At 42.7% G+C, this 14,250-nt stretch overlaps 1 pseudogene; it reads left to right on the top strand.

The window, feature by feature from the left end:
* The first annotated feature begins 372 nt into the window (after positions 1–372).
* LOC142458542 (retinitis pigmentosa 9 protein homolog pseudogene) lies at positions 373–13,411 on the top strand (annotated as a pseudogene).
* The last annotated feature ends 839 nt before the right edge of the window (positions 13,412–14,250 follow it).

A 14,250-nucleotide genomic window follows, 5' to 3' on the forward strand; every position in this document is an offset into this window, starting at 1 on the left:
CTTTCTGAGACAGGCTATATCTAGCAACTCTCATCCTCAAAGACCTGAGACCTCATGGTAGGGAGAGAAACAACCCAGGCAATGACAGAATCTTACCTTTTTTACCCCTCTCTATCTTGAATAATAATTTTATTGACATAGCATACTCATTCCAAAATATCCCTTCCCTTCCCACACAGTTCTGTTGTTCAATCCCATTGGGTGGGGCGATACAATCATCGATGCTGTCAACTTCCTTCTCCTCTCGTTCTTACCCCACCCCTTCATTTTCTGGGAACCGTTACTCCTGTCATTGTCTCTGAGGGGTCATCTATCTTGACTACCATACCCCAAGCGATCTTAAATGAACAAAAGAACACACACAAGTCTAACATGACCAATGAGGTATGTCACATACAGACCATAATATTAGGGGGAGGACATCTTAAAGATCTAGAGGACAGTTATGGGGTTCATGGATTCATCCTCCATTCCGTGAGGTCCTACAGGGACTGCCCAATTATTTTGCTGGTGGACTTTGGGTCTTCACTACATCCAGTCCCCTTCATATCAATTTTGGATGCCTGTTTTTTTTAAAATTTGTTATACCGCTTGCTATGGACACCTCATGATCACACAGGCTGATGTGCTTCTTCCATGTGGGCTTTCCTGCTCGATGGCTGCTTGTTTAACTCCAGTCCTTTAAGGCCCCAGATGATATAGCCTATGATAGCTGGGCACCATCACCTTTCTTCACCACATTTTCTTATGCGCCCATTTTGTTTTCAGTGATCATGTTGGGGAGGTGGGTATCGTACAGTGCCACATTATTAGAACAAACCATTCTTGTACAGAAGTCAGATTGAAGTAGAAGCCCAAAGTCCATCTATTTTCTTATTGCATTTACATAAATATACATAAACAAATATACACATATTCATATGTATATATACATATATATATTGAGTTTTGCTTTTTGTCTTTTCCTCCAACCCTGCTATTATGCTCACCTGCCATTCACCTCCTAGTAATTCCTCTCACATACAATTCAATTGATCAAACACACTCAGAAAAGTTACACCCTCCTTGCGTTCCATTTTTGAATTCTTACTATTCCCCTGTACCTGTCATTGTTGGCTCCCCACTCACCTCCCCTTTCTTCTCCCCTCCCATATCCCCCAAGAACCTTCGGTCCGGCTGCTGTTTCCCTAAGACTGCACATTCTGCTCTTCTTGTATAGATCAACACCAGAAATCAAAATCAACAAAGTAATAATAATAAAATAATTTAAAAACAAAACAACAACAATAAAACCCCACCAACATACAGATAGCCACCAGACTAACAGGGATTCATATGGAAAGGCGAGTTCCCCATAAGTGCATGTTGCTATTCCTGCAGTTTGGGATGGCATGTCTCAAATCACACACACACCCTGCCCCACCCGCCGCCCCACCCCCGCCCCGCCGCCATTTACACCTTAGACTTTCAGTGTGACCTCCTTGTGAGTAACCTTCAACCAGTTCTGGTGGGGTGCCAAGCGCTGGGCCCCCAGGCAAAAGTCCACAATCAGGGTTCCTCGGGGACTTTGTGGCTTCGCTCCATCACTGGTATAGTGAACTCCCCTCCTAGTCTGTCCCACGAGGGTGGGTCAAATGGTTTGCTCTCCCTAAACTGCATCTTCAGGGCCTTCCTCTGCAACACTTTCAGGGAGAGGACTGCGCGAAGTCATCTCCGGAAATAGCTGCATTGCTCTCCTGAATTGGCATGGCCCAGTGAGGTAAGCTCCCTCGTCCTCCCCTGTTGGTACGCAAACGATACCCTCCCCTTAGGCTCATTAGTGCCCTGACCACCACCCCCTCCTCATTGCCTTTGATTTTCTTCCCCAACTCCCTATAAGCTTTAAAGGCATATGAGGTAGGCGGGAGGTGGGGTTAGTGTGGGGGAGAAGATGGTTCATGATATTTGAATCTCTGGGTTTGGTCTAGCTCTTGCCATCGTATCTGGTCCTGAGCCTGGGAATTGTGCGTTACCCACATTTTCCCCTCTGCCTGTTCTGTTGTTTCATCTTACTTCAGTGGACTCATGTTGTGTTTGTCCCCTTGTGCTTGGCCAACTTCACTCAGCATGATATCCTCCAACTCTTTCCACGAGATGAGGTGGTTTAATTGTTTTGCCACTATTTTTTAGGGATGCATACTATTCCATTGTTTGTATATACCAGTCTTTTAATCCGTTTGTCTACTGGTGGAAATTTAGGCTGTTTCCAACTTTTTGCTATTGTAAACTGCACAGTGATGAACATTGGGGAGCAGATGACTGGTCGTGGTCTGTTTCTTATTTCTTCTAGATATGTGCTCAGTAGCGGTTGAATGATTTCCATCTGACTGAGGTATAGCCAATTCTTACTATTCCCCGGTAGAGCTTTCCACTGTGAATGTATACATCTACAAGACCACCAGCAGTGAATGAGAGCGCCTATTTCACCGCACCCCATCCAACATTTATTGATTTCTGTTTTTTTGAATTGGTCTATCTTTGTGGGTGTTAGGTGGTATCTCATAATTGTTTTGATTTGCATTTCCTGGATGGCTAATGACCAGGAACATTTTCTCATATGTTTATTGGCCATTCAGGTTTCCTCCTTTGTGAATCATCTGTTCAAGTCTTTTGTCTACCTCCTTAGTGGGTTGTGTTTTTTTCTTGTAAGCTTGCAGTGTTCTATAGATTCTAGTAATAAATCCTTTGATATGTCATTACTAAGTACTTTTCCCCAGTCTGTTGAATAGAAGTGGAGACAAGGGTCTCCTTGTTAGGGAACCTTATTCAGTGACAATGTTTTCAGTTTTTCACCATTAATTATAACACTGGCTATTAGGTTTTTTTGTTTTGTATTCAGCTTTTATTATATTAAATTAATTGCCTTCTAATCTTGAATGTCTTAATTAGGAATTGGTGTTGAATGTTTTCAGATGCTTTTTCTGCATCTAGTGATGTTATCATGTGGTTCTTGTCCTTTTTCTTATTAATTTTATGGGTAATGTTGATGGTTTTTCAAATGTTGGACCCTCCTTGAATCCTTGGTATTAATCACACTTGGTCATGATGAATTATTTTATTGATATATTTTTGGCCAAAATTTTGTTGAGGATTTTTAGATCTATGTTCATAAGCAATATTGGCCTGTAATTCTTGATTATTATAGTATCCTTGCCTAGCTTTGGTACCAGTATTATACCAGCTTCATAGAAAGTGTTTGGGAGTTTATGTCCTTTTCTATCTTCTGGGAGAGTTTGTGTAAAATTGGTGTCAGTTCTTCCCTGAAAGCTTGGTAGAATTTTTTCTGTGAAACCATTTGGGCTGGAGATAATATGGGGAGGGTTTGTTTTTCTAGGAATTTGTCCATGGTCTCCAAGTTGTTGAATTGCAGTACAGTCTTTGGTAATACTGTGTCATTAGTCTTTTGATTTCCTTGGGATCTGCTGTAATTTCCCCTGTTTCATCCCTCATCCTGGATATTTACATCTGCTCCTTCCTGCTCCTTGTTAGGTTTGCTAGCGGTTGGTCGATTCTGTTGATCCTTTCAAAGAACCAGCTTTTTTACTGAGTTGATTTTTTCCATTTTTCCCCTTTTTGTTTATCTCTGCCCTAATTTTTATAATTTATCTTATTTTGCCATTAAATGGATTATTCTAATGACTCTGTTCTAACTGCTGAAGGTTTTGTGAGAGGGTATTAACCATAAGTTTTTCTTCCTTATTCAGATGTTTGTTTTTTGCTATGAAGCATCCTCTGATGACTGCCTTTGCTGTATCCCATAGGTTTGGGTATGATGCATTCTCATCCTCATTAGTTTCTAGAAACCTCCTAATTTCATCTCTAATTTGGGCCACAACCCAGTCCATTTCCAGAAGTATATTGTTTAGCTTATATGTATTTGCCCTTGTTTTCTTTTTCTTTATGTCATTTATTTCCAGCTTGGTAGTGGTGGTCAGAGATGGAAGTCTGTCTGACCTCTATATGTTTGAATTTACTCAAGCTTGTCTTGTACTCCAGCATGTCATCTATTTTAGAATACGTGCCATGTGTACTTGGAAAGAATGAATACTTTTTTTGTATTAAAAATATTTTTACTTTTTTTGTATTTTGATTGAGAGTTCTGAATATATCTATTAGGTCGAGTTGCCTCATTGTACCATTTAGTTCTGTAGCCTCTTTGCTTAGCTTCTTTCCCACTGATCTGTCTTTTTTGGAGAGTGGTGTATTGAAGTCTCCTACTATGATTATCTATCCTGTGATTTCTTTTTTCATCTTCTGGAAGATTTGGTTGACAAACTTTGAAGGTCTCTCATTGGGTGTATATATGTCTATTATGCTCACAGACTCTTGGTCTACTGCTTCCTTCAGCATTATATAGTGCCTATGTTTGTGAAATCTATTTTATCAGAGAATAGAATCATAACTCCTGCTATCTTGGGTTGCCATTCGCTTGAGTTACTTTTTGCCAACCTTTAACCCTCAGCCTGTGTTTGTCTGTGAGTTTAAGATACATTTCTTGAAGTCAGGAGATTGATGATTTTGTTTTTTTACCCACTCTGCTGGTCTGCCTTTTAACGGTTGAGTTCAGACCATTGATGTTCAGAATTATTTATCTCCATCTGTGCTGCCATTTCGTGCCTTTTGTGCTAAGTAGTTTCCTACCTCCCTCCTTAGCTGTGTATTGTGTTATGTGTGGAGGATTCTACTTGTCTTCTTTCTTCTGTTGGGTCAAAGAAGACTTGGGAATTTCTTACAGTGCCTTCATTGCTGGATAGTGTTGCATTGTGCAGTGGTCTCATGCTTGTGTTCTGTGGACGTTGATCTTTTGTCTAAAGTGAGTTGGAAAGTGATATTTGTAGTGTTGGTTTTCTTTTTACATATTTTCTAAAGTGCTCTTTATTCGAGAAAACTCTAACCTCCCCTTCTATTTTGATGGAGAGTTTGGCAGGGTAGACAATTCTCAGGCTACAATTCTCCTTTAACTCTCTGAAGATATTACTCCATACTCTCCTATTCTTCATGGTTTCTGCTGATAGGTCTGAGCATATTCATATCTGATTACTCTTGTAGGTGACTTCTTTGTTTTCTCTAGCTGTCCTTTTCTCCTTTTTCTTAAAGTTGGATAAACCTTGGTGTGTTCTTCCAGGATCCAATCTAATTGGTGTCCTCTCTGCTTCCTGGATGATTATTGGATCTCTTTTATTATATTGGGAAACTTTCCTCCAGGAATTCCCTTATTATCTCTTCATTATATCTTGCTCTGGTACCCCAGTTATTCGGATATTGTTTCTCTTGGTAGCACCACTCATTGGTCTCAGGTTTTCTTCAGCTTCTTTAATTATGTTGTTTGATTGCCTTTCACATTTGTTGAATTCTGCTTGGTTATCTACAGAATCACTGATATAGTTCTGTGCTTTTTCCATCTTGTTGGTGAGGTGTTTTATCGTCTTCTGCTGCATCCTCCCTTAACTCTCGTATTTCCCTTCAGTATGTGGACTCTATTCTATTTAATATTTCATCCTATTTCTTTATTGACTCCCTCATATCCTGAATGACTCTAAGAAGCACACTGAAGATTTCATTCTGTGGCAGTTCAAAGTCTGCTTTTCTATGATATTGCTAGGTTCAGGTTCTCCCTTGGCATTATGTTTTGTTTCTCTGGCTTTCTTGTAGTGGCTGCTGAAGTGGCTTGTTGTCTGCATGTCATTTTGATGGAGCTTGGCAACATAATTTTCCTGGGAGTCTAGATCAGAAGGTGTAGGGGGTAGCTCAGGGAATTGCTAGTGGGCACAGGAAGTGACTGGTGGAGGTGGGGAGCCAGGAGGTGAGCATAAGATTCTGGAGGCAGCTGGGTAATGTGGATGGCCCAGGAAGCGGTTTGCAGGCATAGGATATGGCCGCTGGGGTGGTGGGGGGTGCTGGGGAGTCTGGGAAGCAGTTGGTAGATGCAGGAGATGGCTGGTGGACACAGGGGGCCAGGGAAGTGTCATGTAGGTGTGGGAAGTGGCTGGAAGTGTGCGGGGGCTCTGGATCCAGCCTGTGGGGACAAGAACAAGCTGGTGGGTTCTGGGAGCCTGAGAATAAGTTGGCAGTCACAGAAAATGACCTGTGTGCATGGAGGGGCCTGGAAAATGTCCAATGGTCACAGACAGTGCTCTGTCAGTGTGGGGGGTCTGGGAAGTGACCAGAAAACAGCTGGTGGGTATGGGAAAAAACAGTGGGTGCAGGGATCTAGAGAAGTAGCTGATGGGCACAAGAAAGGGCCAGTGGCCAGGGAGGGTGGTCTGGGTAGTGGCTAGTAGGTACAGGGAATTGCCAGCATGCTTGAGGAACCTAAGAAGTGTTCACCAGTAAGACTTGGGCTCTGGAAGCTCCAAGAGGGGACAGTGGAGCAGATGCAGAAATCCCAGGGGGTGGCTACTGGTGATATTCAGACTCTGGTGATTAGGAGGGAAGAGAGAGTATTCATGCCAAGCCCAGAATGCAGTTGGCAGTGGTGCTGCCCCAGTGACTGCAGGGAAGGAGAAGAGAAAGGCTGGAGAATGCCTGTGAAGTGGACACTGGCTCTGCCTTTGCTCCAGTGACTGCAGAGGGAGGAGGAGAGCTGTTCAAGGAATCCAGGCACACTGGCTGGTGGGGTGGGAATCACAGGGTACTTCAACATGCACATGGGTGGGGGGTGGGCCACTGAGCAACGTGACAGGGAGGTTTCTGGGGCTGGAGTGAACCAAGGAGCCTCAGTTGTGTCTCACTGATGCTAGGAGGCAATGAGGGTCACTGTGCAAGTGTCTTCAGAACCTGGAAACCCAGGGGACACATGTCATGGCAAGCACAGCTCATCTGACTCTACAGAAACACCAACAGGTCCCTGGGGCATTTCAAGACCAGGGATAAGTCTAAATCCTGCAGTTAGTTCCTCCCCCCACATATTATCAGGAGAGACCGGTCTCTGAAGAAGGACATCGTGCTTGGTAAAGCAGAGGGGCAGTGAGAAAGAGGGAGGCCCTCAATTAGGTGGATTGACACAGTGGCTGCACCGATAGGCTCAAACAAGGGCAATTGTGAGGATGGCACAGGACCAGGCAGTGTTTTGTTCTGTTGTGCATAGAGTCACTGTGAATCAGAGCAGACTTGAGAGTACCTAACAACAACATAGTTACATGGATCCTGTTTCATTATTCTGCACACGAAAATCCAATTTTCCAAGCACCATTTTAAAACCATTTTATTGTCTTACAAAGTACTCACCACGTCTCGTCATCCTTGCCTTCCAGGAGCATTATGGTTCTGCTTCTTCCAAGATGGATTTGCTTGTTCTTCTGGGGGTCCGTGGTACTTTCAATATTCTTCACCAGTATCATAATAATTCATGTGCATTGATGATTCTTCTGTTTTCCATATTCAATATCCAACTTTCATGTGTCTAGGAGGTGCCTGAAAGTACCATGGGTTGGGTAAAGATTTCCTTAGTCCTTAAATTAACATCCTTGTTTTCAACACTTTGAAGAGGGCTTGCGCAGCAGATCAACCCAGTGCAATGCATCATTTGATCTCTTGACCACTGCTTCTGTGAGCCTTGATTGTGAACAACTAAGATGAAATCCAGGACAACGTCAATCTTCTCTCTGCTTATTGTGATGCTATCTATTGATCCAGTTGTGAGGATTTTTATTTTCTTTACATCTAGTTGTAGTATGAACAGAAGACCGAAGTCCTTGATTTTTATCAGCAAGTGCTTCAGTTCTCTTTGCTTTCAGTAAGCAAGGTGTGTCATCTGCCTATCACACATTGTTGTGTTTTTTTCCTATCACACATTGTTAATAAGCCTTTCTCCAATTGTGTTGCCATGTTCTTCCTACAGGCCAGCTTCTCCTATTATTTGATCAGCATGAGATTGCAAAAGTGTGGTGAAAGGATACAAACTCGACACAAACTTTTCATGATCTTAAACCACTCAATATTTCCTTGTTTTGTGTGAACAAGGATTTATTCTCCCCATGATCCAGGTTTTACCTTACAGGTCTGGCTGGACCAGAGCATGTACACTGGTATAGAAGGGAACTGGAAACACAGGGAATCCAGGACAGCAGATTCCTTTGGGACCAGTGCTGAGAGTGGTGATACCAGGAGGGCAGAAGGAGGGTGGGGTGGAAAGGGGGAACCAATTACAGCGATCTACATATAGCCTCCTCCCTGGGGGATGGACAACAGAGAAGTGGGTGAAAGGGGACGTCGGACAGTGTAAGATATGACAAAATAATAATAATTTAAAAATTGTCGGGGGTTGTGGGGGAGCGGGGAGCAGGGAGGGAAGGGAAAATGTGGGAAGCTGATACCAGGGGCTTAAGCGGAGAGGACTGTTTTGAGAATGATGATGGTAACAAATGTACAAATGTGCTCGACACAATAGATGTATGTATGGATCGTGATAAGAGTTGTATGAATTCCAAATAAAATGATTAAATAAAAAAGGAAAGAAAACTAAGTAAATAAAACCCTTTTTCTATTCCCAAGCCTTCCTGATACTCAGTTTGGTCGCATTGACTTTACCTTCTCCATCAAGCAGCCGCTTGTATGACCAAAGCCCTCTCAGACATCACCAAAGTGTATTTGTCCTCATATCGCTGACCTCGCCATTCAGCAGTATGTATTCTCTCTTACTATGGGTCAGGAATTGTTTTGTTCTCAGAGAGCATTTTTCTTTCCATTCTATGATGTGCACAAGCCACACTTTAGGTGGTTGGAAGATCTATGTAATTGGATTATAAAATCAATCATTTTTACACACTTAACTTTCATATGCTTTTCTAGATAATTTGCTATTTTGGTTGTGTTGGGGCTGACCCATAGCAGCCTTGCAGTAGGAGTGTATCATAGCATTTTCTAGGCTATCGATCTTTACAGGAGCAGAGCACCAGGCTTGTATACACACAGCATGGCTGGTTCGTTCTAGCGGACAGGCTGGAGGGTAATAGTCAAGGGCTTCAACATTGCTCTAGCGATGATCCTGGAGTTGTTAATTATAAACAACAGGGATCAATGAAGATCCGATCATGATGATTGGAGTGTTCTTAAACAACTAGATATTTTCTTAGTCAAGAATTTCATTCAATAGCATATGGATTTGAGAAAGATGTGTTTTCCAGTTGATGTACTGGACCTCTCTATGGCTGAGCTCATTTTCCATTCTACTAGAGGGAAATCTTCTCAAGAACTTCATTTTATGTGTGCAACAGTCTGAAAGCACATGATTTAATGTATGACCAACTTAGAAGTTTCCCTTTGCAATACTATTTAAGAAATTGCTTCCTTGATAATTCTGAAAGCAATGATAATTTCCTTCTCAATATTTAAATTTCTATTTTCCCAAATGACCTACTTTAAAGATTTATTTTAAGCATTAAGGAAACCATTAAACGGGTCTATGCACCCAATTAAAGAGTATTCATTTGCCCTCATTTTTAATCAATGAACTAATATGAATCTGTAATTAATACCCATCTGGTGGGCATGTTCACCTTGGTTAAAGACAAAACAAAACAAGCCATCTTGGGTAGCTCTGGTCTCAAAAGTACTAGTAATTTCAACAGCGATTTCTATCTTGATGCCAGAATTATTAGGGCAGCAGGGGGTCAGAGCAGCTGAGAGTATTTAGAGGAAGCTCGAGGGTGCCCTGCCAGTCATCATTGACGGGAGGTAAGGGACCTGTCAAGGATTAGGAAGGTCTTATGGGAACCACAGAGAGGCGTGAGGGAGGCACCTGCCTTGAGAAAAGAGCTTCTCTTTTGTCCCTAGTTGCTTTATATCTCGGGTATCAGTCTGCCCTGAACACCTGCCCCTCTAAGCACACTGCTTAGAGTGATCTTTCTTTATTCTCTCACATCGTCTTTAGCCTCTTCCTCTAAAAGGCCAGAACACATTAAACCTTTTACTTACTCAGCTGTTCATAGTCGCTAATCCCAGTGATGGTCTAAATCAGCCCTGTCTTTGATCCAAGACCAAGCAACAAAGGGCCAGGGATCTTCTTCTCCTAGAGTTGGTAGGTGATCAGAATAGTTACACTCACCATCATATGTAAAACTTGAAATACATTAATGATACCATGAAATCCATATGGAGCCTCTGGGTGCTGTAAATGGTTAATGCATTCGGTTGCTAAGCAAGAGGCTGGCTGTTGAGTGTTTGGGTGCCCCAGAAGAAAGACCGGGCAACATGCTTCCCCAAACCAGCCATTGAAAACCACATGGAGCACATTCTCAAACACACGTGGGTGGCCATGGATCATAGTTGACTGAACAGAAAGCAATTTGGCATGGGTCTAGTTAAGAGGATCTTACAAGATAGTATCTAGTGTCCCGTGAGAACCAAAGCTCATTCCACTAGTTTCATGTGGCTGCCGATGGTCCCTCCCATATTCCCATGCTCCCCTCCCTCCTCAAGTGTCGTACTGGGTGTCCTTTAAGAGTGTTTTGTCATCTTTAAATAGATACGAGACTACTTTGGTGGGGAGCTCATTTGTGGTGTAACTTAGTGGTGGGTAATTTAGTGTTGCTATTGCCAATGGAATTTCCATGTCACTTATATTTTTTAATAGTTTACTCTTTGTGAGGGTATTTTTGGTGGGGTGGCTTTAGTTTTCATGTTACTTTGACATCTGGGGACCCAAATAAACATTTTATTACTTCCGTTAGTTCTATTATTGCCTTTCTAAAGTTTTTTTGGGTACACTATTATGTGACCTAAAAATAAAAACATTGCATTATTTTAAAGGCACCAGATTGATGTCATATAGAAAGCGAAGTTGTAAAAGAATCTAAGCAAGCAACAACAACATTGATACTTTTTTGCCAAAGCGTTGGTATGAAGGGTGGCAGAGCTTTGCAAGTCAGGGATGTCACTGGGGGTGGGAGGAGGAAGCTTGGCTGCCACCGTTGTCAAAGGGGATTTTGTGCAAGGTTTCAGGAGGGATTTGTTCTTTTTAAGAACAGTATCCCATGATTCATTACAACAAAAACAGTTTTAAAGTCCAGCTTACATGAATCAATAGACCCCCAAAAGCCTCTATGCTAATTTACTTTAGACCTTCTAACGCCCTCTGGTAAAGGTTGTCATTATTACCTAACTTTTAGTGGTGCTTCCAATTATATGTTTTCAGCACACTCTGGGCCAATAAACAATGTCACGATAGCCACCTTTAGAGTGTTAAAAAGCAATGATGCGTCTTTGTAGGCTGAGGTGATCTGACTCAAGCCATGTTCTTTTCCATCAGCTCACATGTGTGTGAAAGCTAGACTATGAGTAAGGAAACCAGAGGATAAATGATGCCTTTGAATCAGTGTGTTGGGCAAGAATACCGAATAGTCCATGAATGGCCGACAGAATGAATACACTGGTCTTAGAAGAGCTACCGTTAGTTCGCTCCTTAGAAGCACGAATTGGTAGACATTGCCTTTTGCATTTTTGAAGTATCAGGAAGTTTCAGTCCCCAGAGAAGGATGCCATGCTTTGTAGAGGAGAGAGCCAATGGAAAAGAGCAAGACCCCCGAGGAAATGAACTGATGGCATGACTGCAACAATGGGCTCAGCACAGCCATCATGTGAGGATGCCACAGACAGGGTAGTGCTTTGTTCTGTTGCATGGAGGGCCCCTGGGGCTCAAAACTGACTTGACAGCACTTAACAGCTGTAACAAGCATTTTCCAAACTCACTGCAGAAAAAACAATTCTCGTGACCTGTTGGACAGAGTAGAGTTGTGGCCATAGGGAGCTGAGGCTGCAAATCTTTTTTTTTTGCGGGCGGGGGGGGGGGGATTAAAAAAGCCTCTCTTTTCTTCCACAGAGCATCTGGCGGATTCAAATTGCAGACCTTGTGATTAGCAGTCAAACTGATAACTCATGACTCCTCCGAGGCTCCATTTATATAAAAAATTGTTTACTACTATCTTCAAGGGAGGATGAGAAATATAAATTTTAGTTACTTTGAGGTCATCCCTGATAGTAAAAATGTTAATTACAACTGAAAACACAGGGAATCCAGGACAGATGACCCCTTCAGGACCAGTAGTGAGAGTGGCGATACCAGGAGGGTGGAGGGAAGGTGGGGTAGAAAGGGGGAACGGATTACAAGGATCTACATATAACCTCTCCCCTGGGGGATGGACAACAGAAAAGTGGGTGAAGGGAGATGTCGGATGGTGTAAGATATGACAAAATAATAATTTACAAATTATCAAGAGTTCATGAAGGAGGGGGGACAGGGAGGGAGGGAGAAAAACGAGGAGCTGATACCAAGGGTTCAAGCATAAAGCAAATGTTTTGAGAATGATGATGGCAACAAATGTGCTTGACACAATGGATGTATAGATTGTGATAAGAATAGTACGAGTCCCCAATAAAATGATATTTTTAAATAAAAGAAAAAAAAGAGCCCGGGGGGCCTGGTCGCAGGGAGGCGGCGGGAGGTCGGGCGGCGGCAGGACGCGCAGCAGCTGCAGCAGCTGAAGCAGCTCGAGTCCTTTTATGATAAAGCTCCTCCAGGGCTTATCAAGGAAGATGAGACTAAGCCAGAAGACTGCATACCAGATGTACCAGGCAATGAACATGCCCGGGAATTTCTGGCCCACACACCAACTAAAGGACTGTGGATGCCACTGGGGAGAGAAGTCAGTTATGCAGTGTTGGCGTTGTAAACGGTATGGTCACCGAACAGGCGACAAAGAGTGTCCTTTCTTTATCAAAGGCAACCAAAAGTTAGAACAGTTCAGAGTAGCACATGAAGACCCCATGTATGACATCATACGAGAGAATAAAAGACATGAGAAGGATGTAAGGAGACAGCAACTAGAGCAGCTCCTGGAGGACTCCAGCTCCGACGAAGAGGGCAGCAGCTCCACTTCCTCAGAGGACAAAGAGAAGCACAGGAAAAAGAAGAAGAAAGAAAGCATAAGAAAAGGAAGAAAAAGAAGAAAAAACGAAAGCACAAGTCTTCCAAGTCAAATGGGAGTTCAGACTCAGACTGACAAAAGAAATGGATTCGTTCCCCATTTTCTTCTCAAAATGAGACTCTTGTGGCCAAAGAACCAGGGAAGAAGCAACTGGAGAGAGCAAAGCCGAGAGTCTGCCTGGCTGTGAACTCTCACCTGCCTCCCGGTCAGGGTGCCACCCACAGGGGGTGCATGGCTCCTCCCAGGTGCTCCTGTGCGACAAGTGCTGACTTCAGCCAGGAACCCTGACCTGGTGTTCTCCTTGGCCACTAACCACAACATGACTCACTCAAAAGGCCGCCCTCGGCAGGTGCCAGGCAACAGGACTCTCTGCAGAAGCTTCTGTGGGTTCCCCTCAGACTACTTAATTCCTACAGATTTATTTCACAGGCTTGTGTTTACTCTGATGTTGATGGTAATAAAAAGCTGATTATTTTATTTTTTTTAAAAAGAAAGAAAAGGGGTGAATACAAATGTAGGCAACTACCAAGTTCTTTCTCCCACATGTTAAAGATTTTTTTACTTAAAAGTTTTATTTCCTCATATATTTGTTAGGCATTCAAGTATCATCTCTCGTGAATTGGCATGTCCTTTGCTCACCTTTTAATTGGAATTTTTCTTCTTGAGATGTTGCAGAATTCTCTAGATTTTTAGTAATTAGTCTCTTGTCTACTGTATCAGTGCTAAAGATTTTTCCCCAGTCCATGGCTCCTGCTTTACTCTTTCAGCGAAGTCTTTTGATGTGCTTAGTTTATTTTAAATTATATTATTATTATTATTGATATGCATATTATGTGGGGGGAGAGCTCTTACAGCTCTTATAACAATTCATACATCAATTGCATCAAGCACATTTGTACATATGCTGCCATCATCATTTTCTAAACATGTTCTTTCTGTTTGAGCCCTTGGTATCAGCTCCTCTCTTTCCCCCCACTCTCACGAACCCTTGATAAATCATAAATTATTATTATTTTCATATCTTACATTGACTGCTGTCTCTCTTCAGCCACATTTCTGTTGTTCTCCCCCTTTTCTGGGTGTGTGTGTGTGTCCATCATTGTGATCGGGTCCTCCTTTACTGCCCCCTTCACCCTCCACCGTCCCCCTACCCTCTTGGTATCACTATTCCCATTTCTGTTCCTGAGAGGATTATCTGTCCTGGATTCCACATGTTGCGAGCTCTTGTCTGTACCAGTGTACATGCTCTGATCTAGCTGGATTTGTAAGGTAGAGCTGGGGTTATGAT

The sequence above is a fragment of the Tenrec ecaudatus genome, chromosome 10 (assembly GCF_050624435.1).
Source record: "Tenrec ecaudatus isolate mTenEca1 chromosome 10, mTenEca1.hap1, whole genome shotgun sequence".
Lineage (NCBI taxonomy): Eukaryota > Metazoa > Chordata > Mammalia > Afrosoricida > Tenrecidae > Tenrec > Tenrec ecaudatus.